This window comes from Vulpes vulpes, chromosome 7 (genome assembly GCF_048418805.1).
Source record: "Vulpes vulpes isolate BD-2025 chromosome 7, VulVul3, whole genome shotgun sequence".
Taxonomy (NCBI): Eukaryota; Metazoa; Chordata; class Mammalia; order Carnivora; family Canidae; genus Vulpes; species Vulpes vulpes.
Window position 1 is genome coordinate 74,772,426 of NC_132786.1, and position 17,914 is coordinate 74,790,339.

At 36.3% G+C, this 17,914-nt stretch overlaps 1 protein-coding gene across 6 annotated transcripts in view; it reads left to right on the forward strand.

Annotated features, from left to right (window-relative positions):
* The window catches only part of GRM8 (glutamate metabotropic receptor 8), a 746,206-nt gene that overhangs the window by 603,815 nt on the left and 124,477 nt on the right, over positions 1–17,914 (forward strand). The window lies entirely within an intron of this gene.

The following is a 17,914-nucleotide window of genomic DNA, read 5'->3' on the forward strand; positions in this document are numbered from 1 at the left end:
CCAGAAAGGGAACAGGGTATAAGGGTGGTTGGCACAGCATCTGCTTATCCCTAAATAAGGAATTATTTCACATTTTCATAACCTGTGGTGGGGTATCAGTGCACAATGGCTTCTTCCAGTGTAGAGAAATAAGGAGTGTGCCGTAGAGTCTTAGCTAAGGATTGGAGTTCATTCATGAACACATCTTCGACAACTGTAAAATAGGACTATTTATAGGAAGTGAAGGGCCAAGGAATCAATCACTCACTGTAACAGCAGTGTTTCCTCTGTAAGCAGGAAGGTGCTTTTAAATGCTTCAAATAAACTTCAACATATTTCTTCAAATTAAATGCTTCAAATAACTTCAGCATTCAGTAGATGAACATATTCATCTACTGTTGTATGATTCTAATGTGTATTTCATTCTTTTCTATAATTTAAGTATTTCTCCTCTTCTTGATTTTCAAAGCCAACACAACTCTGTGAGAATTGAGTTTATTTCCTAAATGAATAGTCAAGTTCATTTCCTAGCCATACATTATCCTAGCCAGTAGGTAAAAGCTCACGACGACATACAGAAGGGTGGAGATCATTCTCGTCTCTGTGTGTATAACACATGCACATGTGCTTTCTTGTGTTTGAACCCACTCAAAAGACATAGGTTTGGTATTTTTAATACATTTTCACTTTCTGTATCTCCAAATATAGTAGTATGCTCATGCAGCATCAACCACCAAAGTTTTTAAAAAGGAAGCAGATGATGAGAAATAATAAAACTGGGATATTGATGATCTACTGTCTCTGAAATGACTTCTGATAATTATCACACTTCTGCATTCAATAATGCACAAAGACAGCTTGTATTTCCAACTACTATTGTGCTTTGTAAGATTACATATCTACAGTTTACTACATGTAGCAGCCTAAGGAGATCTTATCTATTGTTCTGCAACATTTATCATAGCATTGCTTTGATAATTCTATAGGTTTTTAATGCCAATCTGAAAATCAATAGATTTTTGGCAAAAGCCTTTTTAAAAGTGGACCTATGTGAAATAAAATAATTAGATGTGGCAAAGAAAATTTGATAAGGGTTAAAATAGGGAAGCTACTTTTTATCTGATGTTTATGAATGCCAAACTGCTAATTATGTTCTTATTATTAGGGATGATAACAAAGTTCATGGTTAAAAAAACATGTGCACTAATATATAAGATATATATATCTTATATATAATATATAATATCTTATATATAATATATATAAGATACCTAAAATATTTATACATGCAAGTGCATATACACACATATCTCTGTATGTGCATGATATATTTATTATAGAACTCCGTATTGAATCTCAAGTTGCTCTTTTATGTACATTTAACAGTGCATGAAAGTTTTATGTTTATTATTGTGTTATTGTTCATAAAATATATTAAAACAATTTGTAAGAATTATTTCTCATGCATGTTATGACTATTTATAACTAAATAGCAGTGCCAGCTTTACTGAAACAGAGAGAATGTATCTCTCAGCAGAAAAGTAAGTGAATTAGGCTGGGGGGAGAGATTATACGTCAAGGATTGACTTCTGGAGTTCAGCAGGACAAATTGTTTCTCCTTCGATCAGTGACCTGTTTTAAGGTGATCTGTTTGAAGGAGTACAGAGTACTTGGAAAGTGACCAATTTATTAAAGTTCTGTTTAGATAGTAGTCAAGGCACGGAACAAATGCTTTGCTTTGGTTCTATCATCTGGAAAATGGAAATATTAGTAGCACCTATCTTATATGGTTGCAATAAGAATTAAATGAAAGAATACAATAAAGCATTTAGTCCAGGGCTGGGCACACGTGAAATCCATCAATATTACCTATAATTAATCCAGTATCTCATGATTCTATGTGGCCAGTGGGAGATCTAATAATCACTGTAGTGAGCAGAGCACTGCTTATTGAAGAGGCACTTGGATTTGCTTTAGAAAGTTCTGAGGAGTCTTCATTAAAATGCTATTTGTCTCCATTGTCTATTATTTTTGCCCATCTTTAATACTGGCCTTAATACTTTAGCCAATCCATCTACACTTATAAAGTAACCTTTACAAAAAAAAAAGTAACCTTTATGGAAGATAAATACAAACGTCCTTTTTGTGTGGTAGCATATGGCTAGCTATTGTGGCTAGGGAGTTATTTTTTTGAGGATTGGATAAATTCATTCTGTTCTTTTTTTTTCTAAAGATTTTATTTATTCATTCATGAAAGACACACAGAGAGAGAGGCAGAGACACTGGCAGAGGGAGAGGCAGGCTCCTTGAGGGGAGCCTGATGTGGGACTCAATCCCAGGATCCTGAGCCAAAGGCAGAAGCTCAACCACTGAGCCACCCAGGGGTCCCTCCGTGCTAAGTTTTGAGACAAGACTGAGTATGTGGTTCTCTGGGCACTCACAGACTAGCAGGATAGAGCCACACTCAACCAACAGTGCTAGTAGTACAGGTACCAGGCACCCTGAGCAAGGTATGTGCGCTGCTTTGCAGCAGCTGCCCAGAAACAGGTTCCTAATCTGGCTGCTGCTGAGGGTTGTGCTGAGGGACAGGGGAGGATACTCTCCCCCATGTACTCCATCTCTCCTTAACCTATTAAACCAGACTTCACAACAGATTTTACACTCTCCGTGGTAAGCATTTATCATATCAGCCTGTTACTGGATTGAATTCTGCATATTTTCAAAAAGCCAGTTTTTCTGGCTGAACTCAACTATAGGACAATTTTGTACACAGAGAGTATACGACTAAGCATATATGAGTGTGACAAATTTGCCCTGAATATACTTTAGTGGAGTAAAAGAATTTGTAAAACGAGGAAGTCTTTTTGTCTTTTTTTCCTGGAAAATTATGAAGTGTTTTATTTCCTCAAAAGCATTGTCTTTAGTGTTCCCAATATTATTGTTTCTTTTTCTTTATTATGGAACTAACATATGTTCTTAATTTAGCAATTACCATCAGTTAGTATAATTGCTTAGTTTGATTTCGGTTTTCTATTCAGTCATCGCAGTCCATGCATGAAGGGTGTATTGTCTACCTTAGAGTGAATTTGAACAATTAGGTCTTTCCGTTTTGTTAGGCTGAGTCTCTCAAGAGGGCCGGTGGTCCTTATTAGCTATTATAAAACATATTGTAACCTAGAAGTTCAGAGTAAACAGCTGAGCCTGAATTGTGAGGAGAACAGCCATATGCTGCTCTAAGTCCAAAGGGAGGAGGTATATGGAGGTTACTGGATGTACCTAAAATAATGCAGGGCTCACCTTTTTTATACTTCCAACCAGAGCTACGTTTTTTTGGATTACAGTAGGAATGAGGCATATGGTTTTGCCTGTTTTATGGTTTTATTTTTTTCTCTTTTTATTCAAGTAAATAATTTTGAGATAAACTTAGTAAAGGACAGTGGCTTCATATGAGTATCTTAACCACAATTATTAGTGGCACAGTGTCCATTGCGTGATTTGGAGGCTTCATTGACCCTGATTTAATTTGAGTGGTTCACTCCTTAGTAGAGTAACTCTTGACCAGTTACTGAATCCTGAACCTCAGTTTTCTTATCTGTATAAATAGGCTTATTATAAAGACAGAACACATTAGAATATAATGGTCAAGAATGAGACCTCAAAGTCAGAAAGATATTTGAATTCCATCCATCCATTGATGAGTCTTATGGCCATAGGCATGTCATTTTATATCTTAGTCTCAGATCTTTCATCTGCATGGAAACAGTCAGGATGCCTTCACAGAATTCATGAGATAGTTAAAGGAAATCACATACACAAAGATCCTAGAACATTGCTTGTCACATATTCGGTGTTAAATGAAGATGGTAATGATAATTTGCTTCATTTTGTTTTGCCACTCTAACCAACCTATTACTGACGACCTGTCATTTTAATCTAAAATTCCACATATGTAAAGTCTTTTCTGTCTTTATCTTCCTGTTTGGGGTGGGGATTAATCTTAAAAAGAGGTACATGTGCCATAATAACTTATCTGTGCCTATGCAGCACACCCAAAATGTTTATTTTGGTATTAAAAACTGGGCTACAGGCTTTGGGGACAACCAGAAACTTGGGCAAAATTTCTGGTGGAGTTTAACCCAATGAAATCTGTCTTTCCTATGTCCTTGTTATATAGTATTTATAAAAAGATATTTTCATTGAATATATATATATTTATGTATATATATATATATATTTTTTTCCTGTAGATGGTCAGTCAGATATATACTGTACTGGGGGTTCCTCAGCTTGCTTCGAATGCAGAAAGTGAGAATTCCTCAGTGTCCTCATCTGCCTCATGGGATTGCTGTTTTGGCCAAACATCAAAAACTTTTAACCAAATCCACTAGATTCATTAATAGCATAGAGAAGCAGCTTTTCTATAATGAGAGCTATTGAAATAGTCTTGAAGTAAGGATGGATCGAATGAAGTTGGAACAGTGTTTGAGGGAGACTTGACCTTTTAAATGTTTGGATTCTTAGAAGTCATGCATTCTCTCTCTGCCTTGATTTCCCCATTTGCCAAGTTGCCTACATTTGGAAATGCTCTTTCTTATCATGGTCAGTACTTATGAAAGATAGTTCACCCTGTGAGGCAAGCATCTATAAGTTCTCCCTTCCCCACAAACCATGAGCATGAAGTCAATTCTCTTGAGATTTTACTACATTCTGACAGAACTTGATATGCCACTGTAGTTCCTGCCTTTATAATCAATTCTGAAAAAGACTATTCTGCTTCCTTTCCTTATAACAAGATGACTAATTGTGAAAAATAATTTTGGATTGTTAGGTGTAAATTTATTCTTTTTTAAAAAAGGTCATTTTGGGGTCAGTGGATCTATCTCTGTATACGAGAAAATAAGCATTTGGTAAATTCATGTTCTTGACATGTTGAGCAAATGTCAAGGTGATTAAATTTTAACTATATTCTTGCTAGCCCAGGGTAGGTGCTCAATAAGTATTTGTTGAATGTCATGAATAATATGCTGATATTTTCTAAATACTAATTAAACATGGAACAATGATCCAGGATCATTGATTAGGAAGTGGACTTGCGCACAGATTATTTATTCAGTGACTTCTCTCTGCTGAGCTGAATGCTAAACTGTTGACGAGTACAAAGTTCAGTAATATAAACTTCCAAATATCAAATGATTTTCAATTTAGGGTGCCTGAGTGGCTCAGTTGGTTAAGTATCTGCCTTTGGCTCAGGTCATGATTCTTGGGCCTGGGATCAAGCCCCATGTCCTGTTCCCTGCTTAGTGGGGAGCCTGCTTCCCCCTTTCCTTCTGCCCCTATCGCCCCTCAATTTGTGTGCTCTCATAAATAAATAAATAAATAAATAAATAAATAAATAAAATCTTAAAAAAAGTTTTGCAATTCATTAAAGGCAATTATATACTTGAATAACTACAATAAAAGTATAATTAAGTACAGATTAAAGAACAAACTATGAGCTCAGAAGATGTAATGATTACTTCCAACTTGGGGGACTGAATAAAATTTCTTGATAGATGAGATTCAAATTGAATCTTCAGTTATTTCAGTGGCCAGAAATGGTTGCAAGAGTGTATAGACCATGGAAAAAGCATCCATCCATCCATCCATCCATCCATTTCAGAATAAAATGCCTCCAATGCACCATTGCTGTGCAGGGTGCTGTAATGATATGGAGGTAGGTATTTCAGATTTAGTCCCAGGGGTCATATCTGAACTAGTAGCACTAAGCAGGTGGAGAATCCAAAGATACGTCTCTTTCATGAGTCCACAATGCATCCATCCATGTTCCTTTATTCTCGTCTATTTTAAACACACATCCTTATTAGCAAAGTAGGATTAGTGTTCACAAAGAATCATATTCTCTCTTGGTCTGGAGACTGGGAACTGGAAACTGTTTTGATCCATCTGATTTGTGATATCCCCATGGGAACAAGCTGGAAAGACCCTAATATTAGGGTGGCCAGATGGGAGAAGCCTGACATTCAGAGGCCCCTACCATTCATTCTCAGAGAAGCATTGATAATTTAGGGCAAAGAATCTATTCTACTTGTCTGTAAATCTTTATAACAATTAGCACAATATGAGTTTCACTAAATATTCACTGAATAAATTAATGAACTAAAAAATAAAAGTAATGTTATCGTCTCAAGGCAATTAAAGTGAGCTGACCCTAAAATACTAATCTGGAGATAAAGTATAACCTAGGAGCACATGGGGTAAGAGTAGAGCTTGGAGCCATAACAGTAATCAAGGATGAACAGGGATGTAAAAGCCAGTATGGAGAATCTAGTTCAGGATCCATCTAATCAAGCCATATAAAAAACCAATGGAAAACTCAGTTACACACAGGAACAAGGAGAGTATATGTATGAGACCCACATAAGATTCTTCAGGATTTAACTGTTACTATTACCAGTGGCTTTTATTCCTGCTATGCCATTTGCAGAACTTCCTGTACTCTGTGGGACCTCTGAGTTGTTTCCTGGTTTCTGATGCTTACCTTGAAGGAGCAATACCCATTGCTGCCTGTCTGACAGATTATCTCTGCCTTATCTGTTCATCTACTTGATTTGAGCTTTGTTCCATTAGACATTTAAAAGGATTTAATCAGATTCATTTATCATAGCAGGATAAACAAACAAACCAGTAAATTAGGAAGAAAGAATAAAGAGAGTTAATAAATTTTAGTTAGTAGTCAAGTTTGATTTCCTCATCAGTAATTACAACCAATAGATTCATCTAGGCTGTTCAGCTGAGTAAGAATCATGCTGATATTTTAAGAACATACAAAATTATGCCATATAAAAATAAAGTGCCTCCAATGTGCCATTGATGTGGTATTTTAAGAAATACAAATTTATGCCATATAAAATATGGCTTAATATCATTAAGAATTGAGATGCTGGATTCAGTTATCTCAATCTCATTGAAGGCAGATTCCCAGAATAATATAATAGTATCCAAGGAATCTAGTAGCATATCAGGGAAAATATAAGTAGAGCATTACAAAGTCTGTTACTATTGATGAAAAAAATTCATCACAAGGGCTTGATTAGTTATTTTAATAAGTAATTGTGACAGTGACAGAGCAAGGGAAATGAAAGCTAAAAAAATGATAGAGGTCAAATTAGAAAAGGCAAATCAAAGAATAAATTGCAACTCAAAGAAGGACATAACATAAAATACAAAGTGCCTCTTTATATCAACACCAAAGAAGGGCAAAGAAAGATGGTGATTCTAGACTTTTATGGCGATAATAAGGTAATAAAAGTTATAATAAGTGATATTTTAATCCTTATTCTAACCTTGGGAGGAGTAAAGTAAGTACAATTTTAACATGATAAGTAGAATAGGAAAGGTTAAAATAAGGTTATAAACATAAAATGATATTGTAAAATAGAGATATAACTGGTAAAAAAAAAAGGTCATTTTCTTATAGTAGATTTACTAAAATATATGTGAACCCTGTATGCCAGGGTACTTTTAAAAAGCTCAATGGACAGATCAGTGTTATTTAAAATCTTCAGCACACTAGAGAATTACAAGTGAAAACTGCAAAGTATTATATAAGAATAAAATATGTCACCCCCAGCTATAGATAGGGGTCAATTGCTGGTAAGGGCATGAAACTAAAAAGGATAAAGTTACCATGTCTATTGACTGAATCAGAAGTTTAACATGACATCTTTCCTCAAAAGTCCCACTATTTAAGGAAGAGAAATAGAGCCAGAAGCTGGATCCTCCCCAAAGTTCCTATTGCATTTTACTGAGGTTATGGATCCTTATCTCCAATGAAGTTCTAGAAATGTGCAGTAGTATATGTCTCCAGGGGGTTAAGCATAAATCCACAAATAAATGACAGAGGGATATAGCAAGGACACTTAAAAATACTAAATTTGACCGTTACTTGTTTGCTTGTGTTTGTTCTAAAATAATTTTTAATTAAATTTACTTTGAGATAATTGCAGATTCACATGCAGTTATAACAAATAATAGAGATCTCATGTCCTCTTTGCCCAATTATATTGAAAACTATAGTGTGATATCACAGCCAGGACATTGACATTTTTTTTGACAGTGACATTTATACAGTCCACCAATTTTGTTCAAATCTCCCCAATTTTACTTGTACTCATGTGATGTATGTGTGTGTGTGTGTGTGTGTGTGTGTGTGTGTGTGTGCGAGTGTGTTTAGTTCTGTGCAATCTGACCAATCTGTGTTGGTCCATGCTTCTACCACTATAGTCAAAATACAGAACATTTCCATCACCACAAGGATTCCCATGTTGCCCTTCTATTGCCAGATCCACATCCTTCCCATATGCCTCTCCCAGTATCTGCCAACAGCTAATGCGTTCTCTATTTCTACAAATTTGTCATTTCAAGAATGTTGTGTAAATGGAATCATACGGTACGTAATCCTTTGAGTTTAGCTTTTCACTCAACATAATTCCTTCAAAATTTATCCAAGTTGTGTGCTCCTTTTAGTTACTAAGTATTATTCCATGGTATATATGTGCTAAGTTTGTTTAACCATTCACCATTTGAAGGACAACAGCAAAATAATATGTATAAACCCACTATGACGTTTGTTGAGTTTTATGTAAAGAGAAACAGGAAAGACTGTGATGTCTTATCTCAGAACCAAACTAATTCATTTTTATCGGACAGTCTTAGAGTTATAGTTAACCTTTAAAATAGAATGTTTTTAGAAAATAAGAAAGAGACATTATTGCTGTAGTACCTTAAACTTAAAACTGGCATAGTGACACCTTGGATGTGGTGCACTTACTACAATTGCAGCAGATACACCTAAGAAGAAAAAGTTCTTATTTAAAAGTAGTACTACCTAGGTCTAGCTCCTTTGAACATAATAGTCTCTGAAAATAGACCTGTATTCTTTCTTCTTGTGCTTCTTTTTTACATTCCTTCTATCAATACTATACTAAAGTTGCTGCCTGTGGTATTAAAATGAAACTCTTACTGAGTTTCCAAGACTTCCTCAAAGTTGCCCCTGCTCTGTTTCTTAAGTTGTTCTAACACACCAGTAGGCTTTCTGTATTAGTCCTCATTTGACTGCTTCGTAGCTGTCAGATCCGTTGGTATATGCATCTTTTCTGCATTCAGACCATGGTTTTAGATTCCAAAAATCAGACATGACTTTTAGATTAAACCACTGTATGATCTTCGAGACTACTGATTGAAAGTCTTTGTACAAATGTTTAAAGGGAACCCAAAAGGACAGATTACTATGGGAATCTCCTAGTAAGAACATACTTTGAGCTCAGGATCTGTGAATTAAATTTTTTAAATTTGTGCAACTAATGACCCTAGCCATAAAGTCAGTTTATCAAAGAACCAGTCAATTTTTATAAATGATATCCATAAAATGTTTGATAGAGATGTCATTTCATGTTGTTCAGGGTACAGAAGGACTTAAAGGACAGACCCTAGGAAGTTCTGTGATGATGTGGAAAGTGTCACTGGAAGTTAGGAGACTTGTTTTCAACCTGAACTCTCACTAATCCTTAGATATATTTGTGCTTTATGACTTAATATTTGAGGCCTCAGTTTCTAGGTTTATAAAATTAGGAACCAAATATAGCTTTTCACTAGAATTTCTTCGAGATCTCTTATTTTCTAATTGGATACTTCAGATAGTAGAGTTACGTTATATGTGTTTTCTTGTCTTTTTACTTATTGTTTTTTAGCTAAAATATGTACTCTAAAAAACGTAAGGCCTCATTCATTTATCTATATAGAATAATGCTACCATGTAAACCTCACTGATCAGAGGCCTTATGTGATTATTTTCACCTTGGGATATTTACTTGAAGAAGCACGACTGCTTACAGCCTATGAAAACTAAAATAGAAAAGGGATCCCTGGGTGGCGCAGTGGTTTGGCGCCTGCCTTCGGCCCAGGGCGTGATCCTGGAGACCGGGTATCGAGTCCCACGTTGGGCTCCCGGTGCATGAGCCTGCTTCTCCCTCAGCCTGTGTCTCTGCCTCTCTCCCTCTGTGTGACTATCATAAATAAATTAAAAAAAAAGAAAATGGGAGAGGTTCTTTTGTTTTAATAAAAATGTAAAAATTACTAAAAATGGCTATGCTATTAGTTCTCTTTTGACTTTAAAGACACGCATTTTTAGAATATGTTTTAAAAATAGGACTATGTTATAGAGAAGTTGAGTTTGTTCTGTTAGATGGACTGAAATAAAGCAGAGCTAAGTAGAAATAACTGATGTGATTTGAGAAATGCTAGTTTATTCAGAAAGCACTTTTGCAGCAAGATAAGAGAGCTAAGTTCCATGTGAAGAATTAGAAGATGTCGTGGTAGAGAAGAACAGCCCACACCTGAACAATAAATGGGAGCTAGGCTTATTTTTGCTTCCATAAAAAGGGAAAACTAAAATGATTTCAGAATTCCTGCTGTGCCATCTCAAATTTGGTTGCATTCTGCTTGTGACATTGAGACAATCAGTCCACAAGCATTGATTGCCCTTTTACCTCATACACAGTAAAGCAGCTTTACATTTGGAGGTAGATGTATCAGGACTCAGGCATGGCGATCACATCTTGAATCTGCCTTCATGCCTGTTTATCCATTTCCTGAGTCTCCCCAGAGTTCTTCCACTCTTTCTCAGCTTTTCGCATATTTGTATGTTAAACTTTTCTCCTGAGATGAAGTTTCGCATCTGTTCCTAGCTGGCTAAGCAATTACTGGGCATCGCATGAAAAACAGAACTTTTTCATATCCTTTAAAAGAGTCTGAAGAAATAATTGGCCTGAGGAAGTTAATACCATTCTACTACCGTGATGACACAGCCTCCCACAGGACAATTGGCTCATTTTTCTGAGAGTTCGTGGTGGCTCTGAAAATTAGAAGATTGCCTCTCTAACAGAAAAATAAAAAATAAAAGATAATTTTTTTTTCTAAAACTGTTGGAAACTTGAGGCTGAAACAACTTGGAAAATGATGATGATGGGTCTTATCTAAGTCAGCATTTTTTCCAACACCCTCCTCAGAATACAGGTTCTGCAGGATTTTAACTATCTCCTGTCAATGCACACAAAGGCTCTCTGGTCAACAAAGTTTAGGGACTGCCTGGACAACTGTTGTTGTTTTGTTTTGTTTTCCTGCAATACCTGCCGAGCCTTTAATATGCTGATGCACATCATGATTGACTGAGAAGTCAGCCTGGGACTGGGACGTACTGTTTAATAAATTGATTTGACCATGAATCCCATTTTTATTTGAAGAGCATTTTGTGGAACTAATATTCCTTGAAGCTCACTTTGAGAAATGTTGGCTTAAGCTGAATTTTACATTTATTAACTCATTTAATCTTTATCATAACTGTGTGAGTGAGATACTGGTAGAATGACCGTTTTTTTAAAAAGAGAAAGTAAGATTAACAATGAGTTGCTTTCTTTAAGTTCACTCAGCAGAAGCGTAAGTGGAATGCATGCGCACTCCAGTGCTCAAGCTTCTAGGAATTTGGAAGAAGTAGAGTCAAGAAGAAATGGTGAATGACTGGATATGGGGAAACCAGGAAAAGGTGGACCTCATGATGACTTGAGGTAGATAAGAATGCAGGAGAGAGAGTTCAGGGAAAAGGGTGCCATAGGAGAGAGCTCCAAGGAGGAAGTCACACAGAAGCTAGAACGAGCTTGAATGTTCTAATCTAAGGACATGAAGGGAAGGCGTGCCAATGGTAGGGAGTAGACTGCACAGAGGTAGAGGGGGGCTGTCTATGAATGTTCATGAAGACTAGAGGGAATGGGAAGGGGAATCATAGGAGATCTATTGAAAGAGTGAATTTTCAATTTGGATCTCAACGTTGAGTGTGGATATCATCCTGTAACAGCATCAGTCACTGTAAAGAACTGACCTGATCACCACTGGGCATTCCCAAGTAAATGCCATCAGTCTACAAAAAGGTGGTTTTCAGAGACATTTATAACTTCACAATGCCACTTGGCCATTTAAATTATGAGGGAATAGTTCTGCTTTTGACTTAGGGCTTATTTGCTACAAAAAGAAAATTATCCTTTATTCTAACTGCAACTTTTTTCCTAGTTTTTCAAGTGGTATAAGTAGGTTATCTTTTTACAAAACATCTCAGTCTATTCTCTAGTATTTTCTTGAACTTCATGTTGACCTGATTTCATTTTAAGGAATTTAGGGAATTTTGAAGATAAACACCAATTCAAAATTTGACAATTATTTCTATAATATTGGTTAGTAACAGAGTACTAAGCAGATATCTTATAGTTTAAATTACTTTTTACTAATTCCCCCTTATTTTTACATATGTAAGTGAACAATTCAGTGAACAAACTCAGGAGACATTGCAGCAGAGTTTTAGTTCAGTAGAAAAATTATAGAAACTCTTGGTGTACCCCAGAAGATGGACAAAAGTAAAATTCTTTTGTGAGAATACCAACTGCTTTTGCCCTTTCCATAAAAACTGCCCCCCCAAAAAAAAACTAGTTGGCCAATGATGATACATTCTACCAGCATCAGAGCAAAGCCTTGTTGTTATGTCCATTGCCACCTTAATCCTATTAAAACATCCCTGCTCCAGAATAGAAGCCAACCCAGTCAGCACACTACTGCTCTGAAATCTTTCCTCACCGAGGTAGGATTTGGAGTTACTATTATATAATAAATAACTAGTATATATTATATACTAAGTATTACATACTAACTAGTTCCTATTTGATTGAATCTTTTTTAAGGATCTAAAAGGTTTCCTATGTGAAAATACTTTGTAAACTTCAAAATGCTGTAGGATTGTTAGCTCTTATTTGTGAAGTCAATTATTCTATGTAGAGGATAATAGTCACGCAAAGTCACATTTTAAAAAAGCCAACTTTTTCATTTTTCATTTGGGGGGATTTTTGACATACATTGAGATATGCATAGATTTAATCAGAATTGGATTTACATATAGTCCAGCAAAACTTAACTTCTAATATTTGGTTTCTTCTGTTTTTTTTTTTTTTTTTTTTTTTTGGTATTTTTTTATGTAGTGTGTGTGTGTGTGTGTGTGTGTGTGTGTGTGTGAAGCTCAGTCTTTTACCCTTATTTAGAAAAAGAACTTCTCATACCTCCTTCATGTAAAATAATGCTCATGTAAAATTCTGGTACTGTCATTGGCACACAAACCCAGTAAATGTGGATTGAATCTGAAAAATTTCACTGTAGGTTTGTTACTTGACCATTTCTCCCTTACTTCATATGAGTTAAGTCCAGATGGGAAGAGAAAATGTTATTTTCTTCTCTTTCTTTCTTTTTTTTTTTTTTTTTGAGTTCACTGATTATTCTTTAGCTGATGTATAAAATAAAATACTTGTTTAGAGAACTAAATTAAGGACCAAAATTAAAAACAGTATATTTTCACAAATGTGCCCTTTTGCAGCCTTTCAGTAGATCACATTTATTGGGATAAAAAAGATCCCTGCTTTTCCTAACGGGAACCCTCACCATTCAGGAGTCCACCTCTGGAGCATGGCAGCCATCTGCTGCTGCTCCCTAGTGGCTGCCCCTAAACTGCCCAGATTGTTTAAATGTTGAGTAGAAGAGAAAGAAGCAGCTGTTCTGGAGTTTTGTGGCTGCCTCTGCCCTCCTCATCATCTAGCAAATATGTAGATCAGCTTATGGAGCAAGAGACACACTAAGGCAAGCTGTAGTCCTCTCCACACTAGTTAGTTTACTCATTCCTTGCAGAAACCACAAACCTCTTTTCTGCCATCCTCTTTATGTCTCCTTTTTCTTATTCCTGTTCCTTCTTCAGGATGCTAAATGGGAATGGGTTCAGGAGACTGAGGGGCTTATACCCAGAGGGGTGTGGGATTCTGGCTAAAGTGTATGCTGCTCTCCATCTTGCTCCTTTTATTTCCTTAGCCAAAAATTCCTCCTGTGTCAGAAATATATATGTAAATCCATTATTTCATTTGGCTTCAAATCAATACTTTATGATATTGCTGTTCATATGTAACAGAAACAGTATGACTATAAGACTATTATGAGTTTTTCACTCTTGTGTCCTTAAGGAGAATCATCTTTGCTGTCCATAATCAGGAGAGAATCAGAAATCATTGAAATAAGCTTGTTTGATTTATATCAAGAACACCAGAGAAAAAAAAGAATGTATGTAGCAGATGAGAGGTGGAGGAATAAAGAAAGGAGCATGGGTTGGTTTGGTGGGAAATTTGAAAGTTAAAAAAGACAGAGTAGCTGCTAAATGCAAAATGCAAAAAGTACATGTGCAGAGAGACAGAGGAGGGAGGAAAGGAGAGAGAAGGAGAGACAGAGATGAGAAATGGATACTTAAGATCAAGAAAACTTCTGTAGAAGAAAGAATGCTCAAAGGGGTACAAAAGGATTTTAAGAAATTGTGCTTGGTTAGATGGATTACATAGAGATTCATCTTTTAGAATTGCCCAGAAACTTCAATAAATATTTAAGTTGCTTCTAAATATTTTTTTGATATATTTTCATTATGTTTTATTGCCAGGAGGCAACAGAGTTTTCTGGGGTGAGAGTATTTGAATGAAAAGTGTCCTGCTTAGTGTTTTTTGGAGTAAGTCATCACCTAGAATGTAGATTAGAATGGAATTTCAGTGTTTTACTGTGAAATTTCCAAATTATTCGATGTCATCTGTGATTGTCTCTGAAATACTATACCAGAGCTGGAGGGAAACTTTAGTTTCTTTTCTGATATTAGAATAATGGTTTGGGATGATAATCTACTCTTTGGATTACTCTATGTATTACTTGTTTTTGTTTTGGGATTCTTTTTTTCTGACTCAGTATTAGCTAAATTCACTAAATTGAGACAGCCTAAGAAGTTCCTTTTATATAACTGCAGATTGGAAATTAGCCTTTTAACCTTACTTCATAAGGTATCAAATATCTTTTTTTAAGTTTTTATTTATTTATTCATGAGAGACACAGAGGGAGAGGCAGAGACATGGGCAGAGGGAGAAGTAGGCTCCCTGTGAAGAGCCCAGTTTGGGACTCGATCCCAGGACCCCAGGATCACACCCTGAGTGGAAGGCAGACACTCAACCACTGAGCCACCCAGGCATCCCAGGTATCAAATATCTTAAGAAATGAGAGACTATTCAGAGTAAATACAGGAGGTGTGGCACTCAAGCATGGATTGGTTTATGGCCTAAAGCCCTGCACCACTAACTGAGGCTTTATTCTGAGGAGTTAGACTTGGATACCAACAGTGATACTAATAATGTAAGGAACTGATAGCGAAGGACAGAGAAATAGGGTTCTGAGTTATGGAGAGGAGTTCCTACTGAAATAGGATGGCTGTGGTAAGCTATGGAGGCACTGGAATCAACAACTACAGGATTTGACTCTAGGATATTTTCCTCGATTCAAAGACCATGAAAACTATGGTTCCAAAGAAAACTGCCTCGCTGACCTAGAAAGGGAGCTGCAGAGTCAGTGTGGACTCGGTGTGTGTGTGTGTGTGTGTGTGTGTGTGTGTGTGTGTGTGTGTAAGTTTAACTTATAATTAGGCTTTGATATAAATGAAGAATTCTCTACTGTGCTTTCAGACTGGAGGGAATTTATGCCCTAGAGATGTGCAATCAGAATCTTCATTGTCTTTTTAAGGAATAAAAAAATTTTAAATATCAGAAAAGGTGGGAAGAGAGAAAAAAAGAGACAAAAAATAGTGTGGGCTGATTTTTGAGGAATTTTCTGTAGAGTTTTAAAAGAAGGAAGAGGAGATCCCTGGGTAGCTCAGCGGTTTAGCGCCTGCCTTTGGCCCAGGGTGCGGTCCTGGAGTCCCAGGATCGGGTCCCGCATCGGGCTCCCGGCGTGGAGCCTGCTTCTCCCTCTGCCTGTGTCTCTGCCTTTCTCTCTCTCTCTCTCCCTCTCTCTCATGAATAAATAAATAAAATCTTTAAAAAAAAAGGAAAGAAGAGATGTAGAGATAAGTATGAGAGACACTAAACACTGGAGAAAGATGACCTCGTATATTGTGCTCTATATTATGAATTCAGTTCTCTTTTTTTTTTTCAGTTCTCTTTTTGTGAGTGACAATACACATTTGAATAATTTTGCACTATTTTGGTGTGAATTTAGTTTTTAAATATTACATAATATTAGCCCCACTTCACATGGTGCATTGGCTTTGCAAGTGTTAAGGATATTTACAGCCGAGGAAACCAAGGATCAGGAAAGAGAAGTGGCTTACTCATATGTCTTCAGCTATAGAACTTGAACAAGACTCCAACTGCTTCTGTTGTACAGTGCTGCCTCCATTGGCCTCCACCATGTTTCCTATTACTAACCACTCAAGAAGAGTGGGTAGAAGCCTGGGGATAGAGGACTAGTGGTTGGGTGATGAGAGAAATATATTTGGTGCAAGACCTAAAATTCCACTCAGAAATTAAGGTTCGAGAGTAAGAAAGACATAAATACAAGAAAAGAAAGTATTTTAATTCACATTAATGCCTTAGGACATAGAATGGTCTTTGAAGGGGTTGTTGCCTCCTAAACGTAAGAATATCATAGAAAAAAATGTAAGAGTGTCAGTAAAACAAACGAACAAAAAACTATGGTGTGCATATTTAAGCAAATACAATGTTCCAGAGTCCCACATTGATATTTTATTATTCAGTTATGGTGATTTGGTTAGTAATTGTCTTTCTTTCCTCAGCTTTGAAAACAAGATTCATGGGTCAAGGAGCAGATTTTGTTTCACTCCCTAAAGGATCTGTTGTCTACCCTTACAGTATACAGGAGCTCAAAGCCAACTGGGGGGAAAACCACCAGAGAATTTAAGAGGATAGCAAGTAAGCTGGTTCTGAGACAGCTTGGAATTCAATAGGGTCAACAGAAGACAGTGAGTCATGTTATGCTATCCTGGCCTAATCGAGTCAGAATTCATTAGGGAACCTCTGCAGGGGAAGTGCCAATTCCACGCCTTAACAGCCAGGACAATCAATAGCATCAGACAATAGATGTAGTCTCTGAGCCAGCCAGCAAAACAGTTCAAAAAAAGGAAACTGTTAAAAAAAAATAAAATAAAACAACAACAACAACAACAACAAAAAACAAAAAAAAAAAAACAAAAAACAGTGCACTGTGTTTTGTGAGTGTCTAATTAAAAAAAAAAAGGAGAAAAAGAAAGAAAGAAAATGAAAATGAAAGAAATGGAGTTCTAGTCACCCTGAGGGATTTCAGGTCATGACACACTTAAAGACTTAACTGTGTAGAAAAAAAGCAAGATGAAAACAGAATTGGAAGACATATTTTAACATTCAGGTAGTTAAGATTTCAAACAAAAGTCAGTCCTGCAGGTACAGCTTCATCACTGACCATGTGAGAGGTGGGAAAATTCTTAGCTCCTAAAAAAAGGCACTTTTACATCTGGTATGAGAATGTATTCGTGATGAATATGTGGCTTTCCAAATTCATCACTTCCTTTTCTTATATCCCTTCTGTCTGTGCTCAGATTCTCTTGACTAATTGCAAAGCCTTCACTTGATCATGATAAACCCTATGGCTATGTGTTCCAGAGTTCTCTGTTCCAGCTGAAATCAGTGAATTTGCTTCTAATGTCCAGCAATGATGATGAGTTTAATATTCCGCCAGTAATAACAGTAAAATTTTTGATGTCATGGTTTATTTATTAAACCATGAGTTACTTTTGGGTGTTTGTTAGCACACTGAAAAGCATGGTTGCCTGAACCCAGAATTATGAATTCCACTCCCAGGTTGTTTGGTGATGATAGCAGTGCCATTTAAAATGGTGTTTTGACTTTTAAATTTACTTTGAAGTGTTCACTTTAGAAAGCTTTTTGAAGTGGAAAGTTGTTAGAGCACCTGTTAGAGCATAACTGAGTGAACTTCTTAGTGT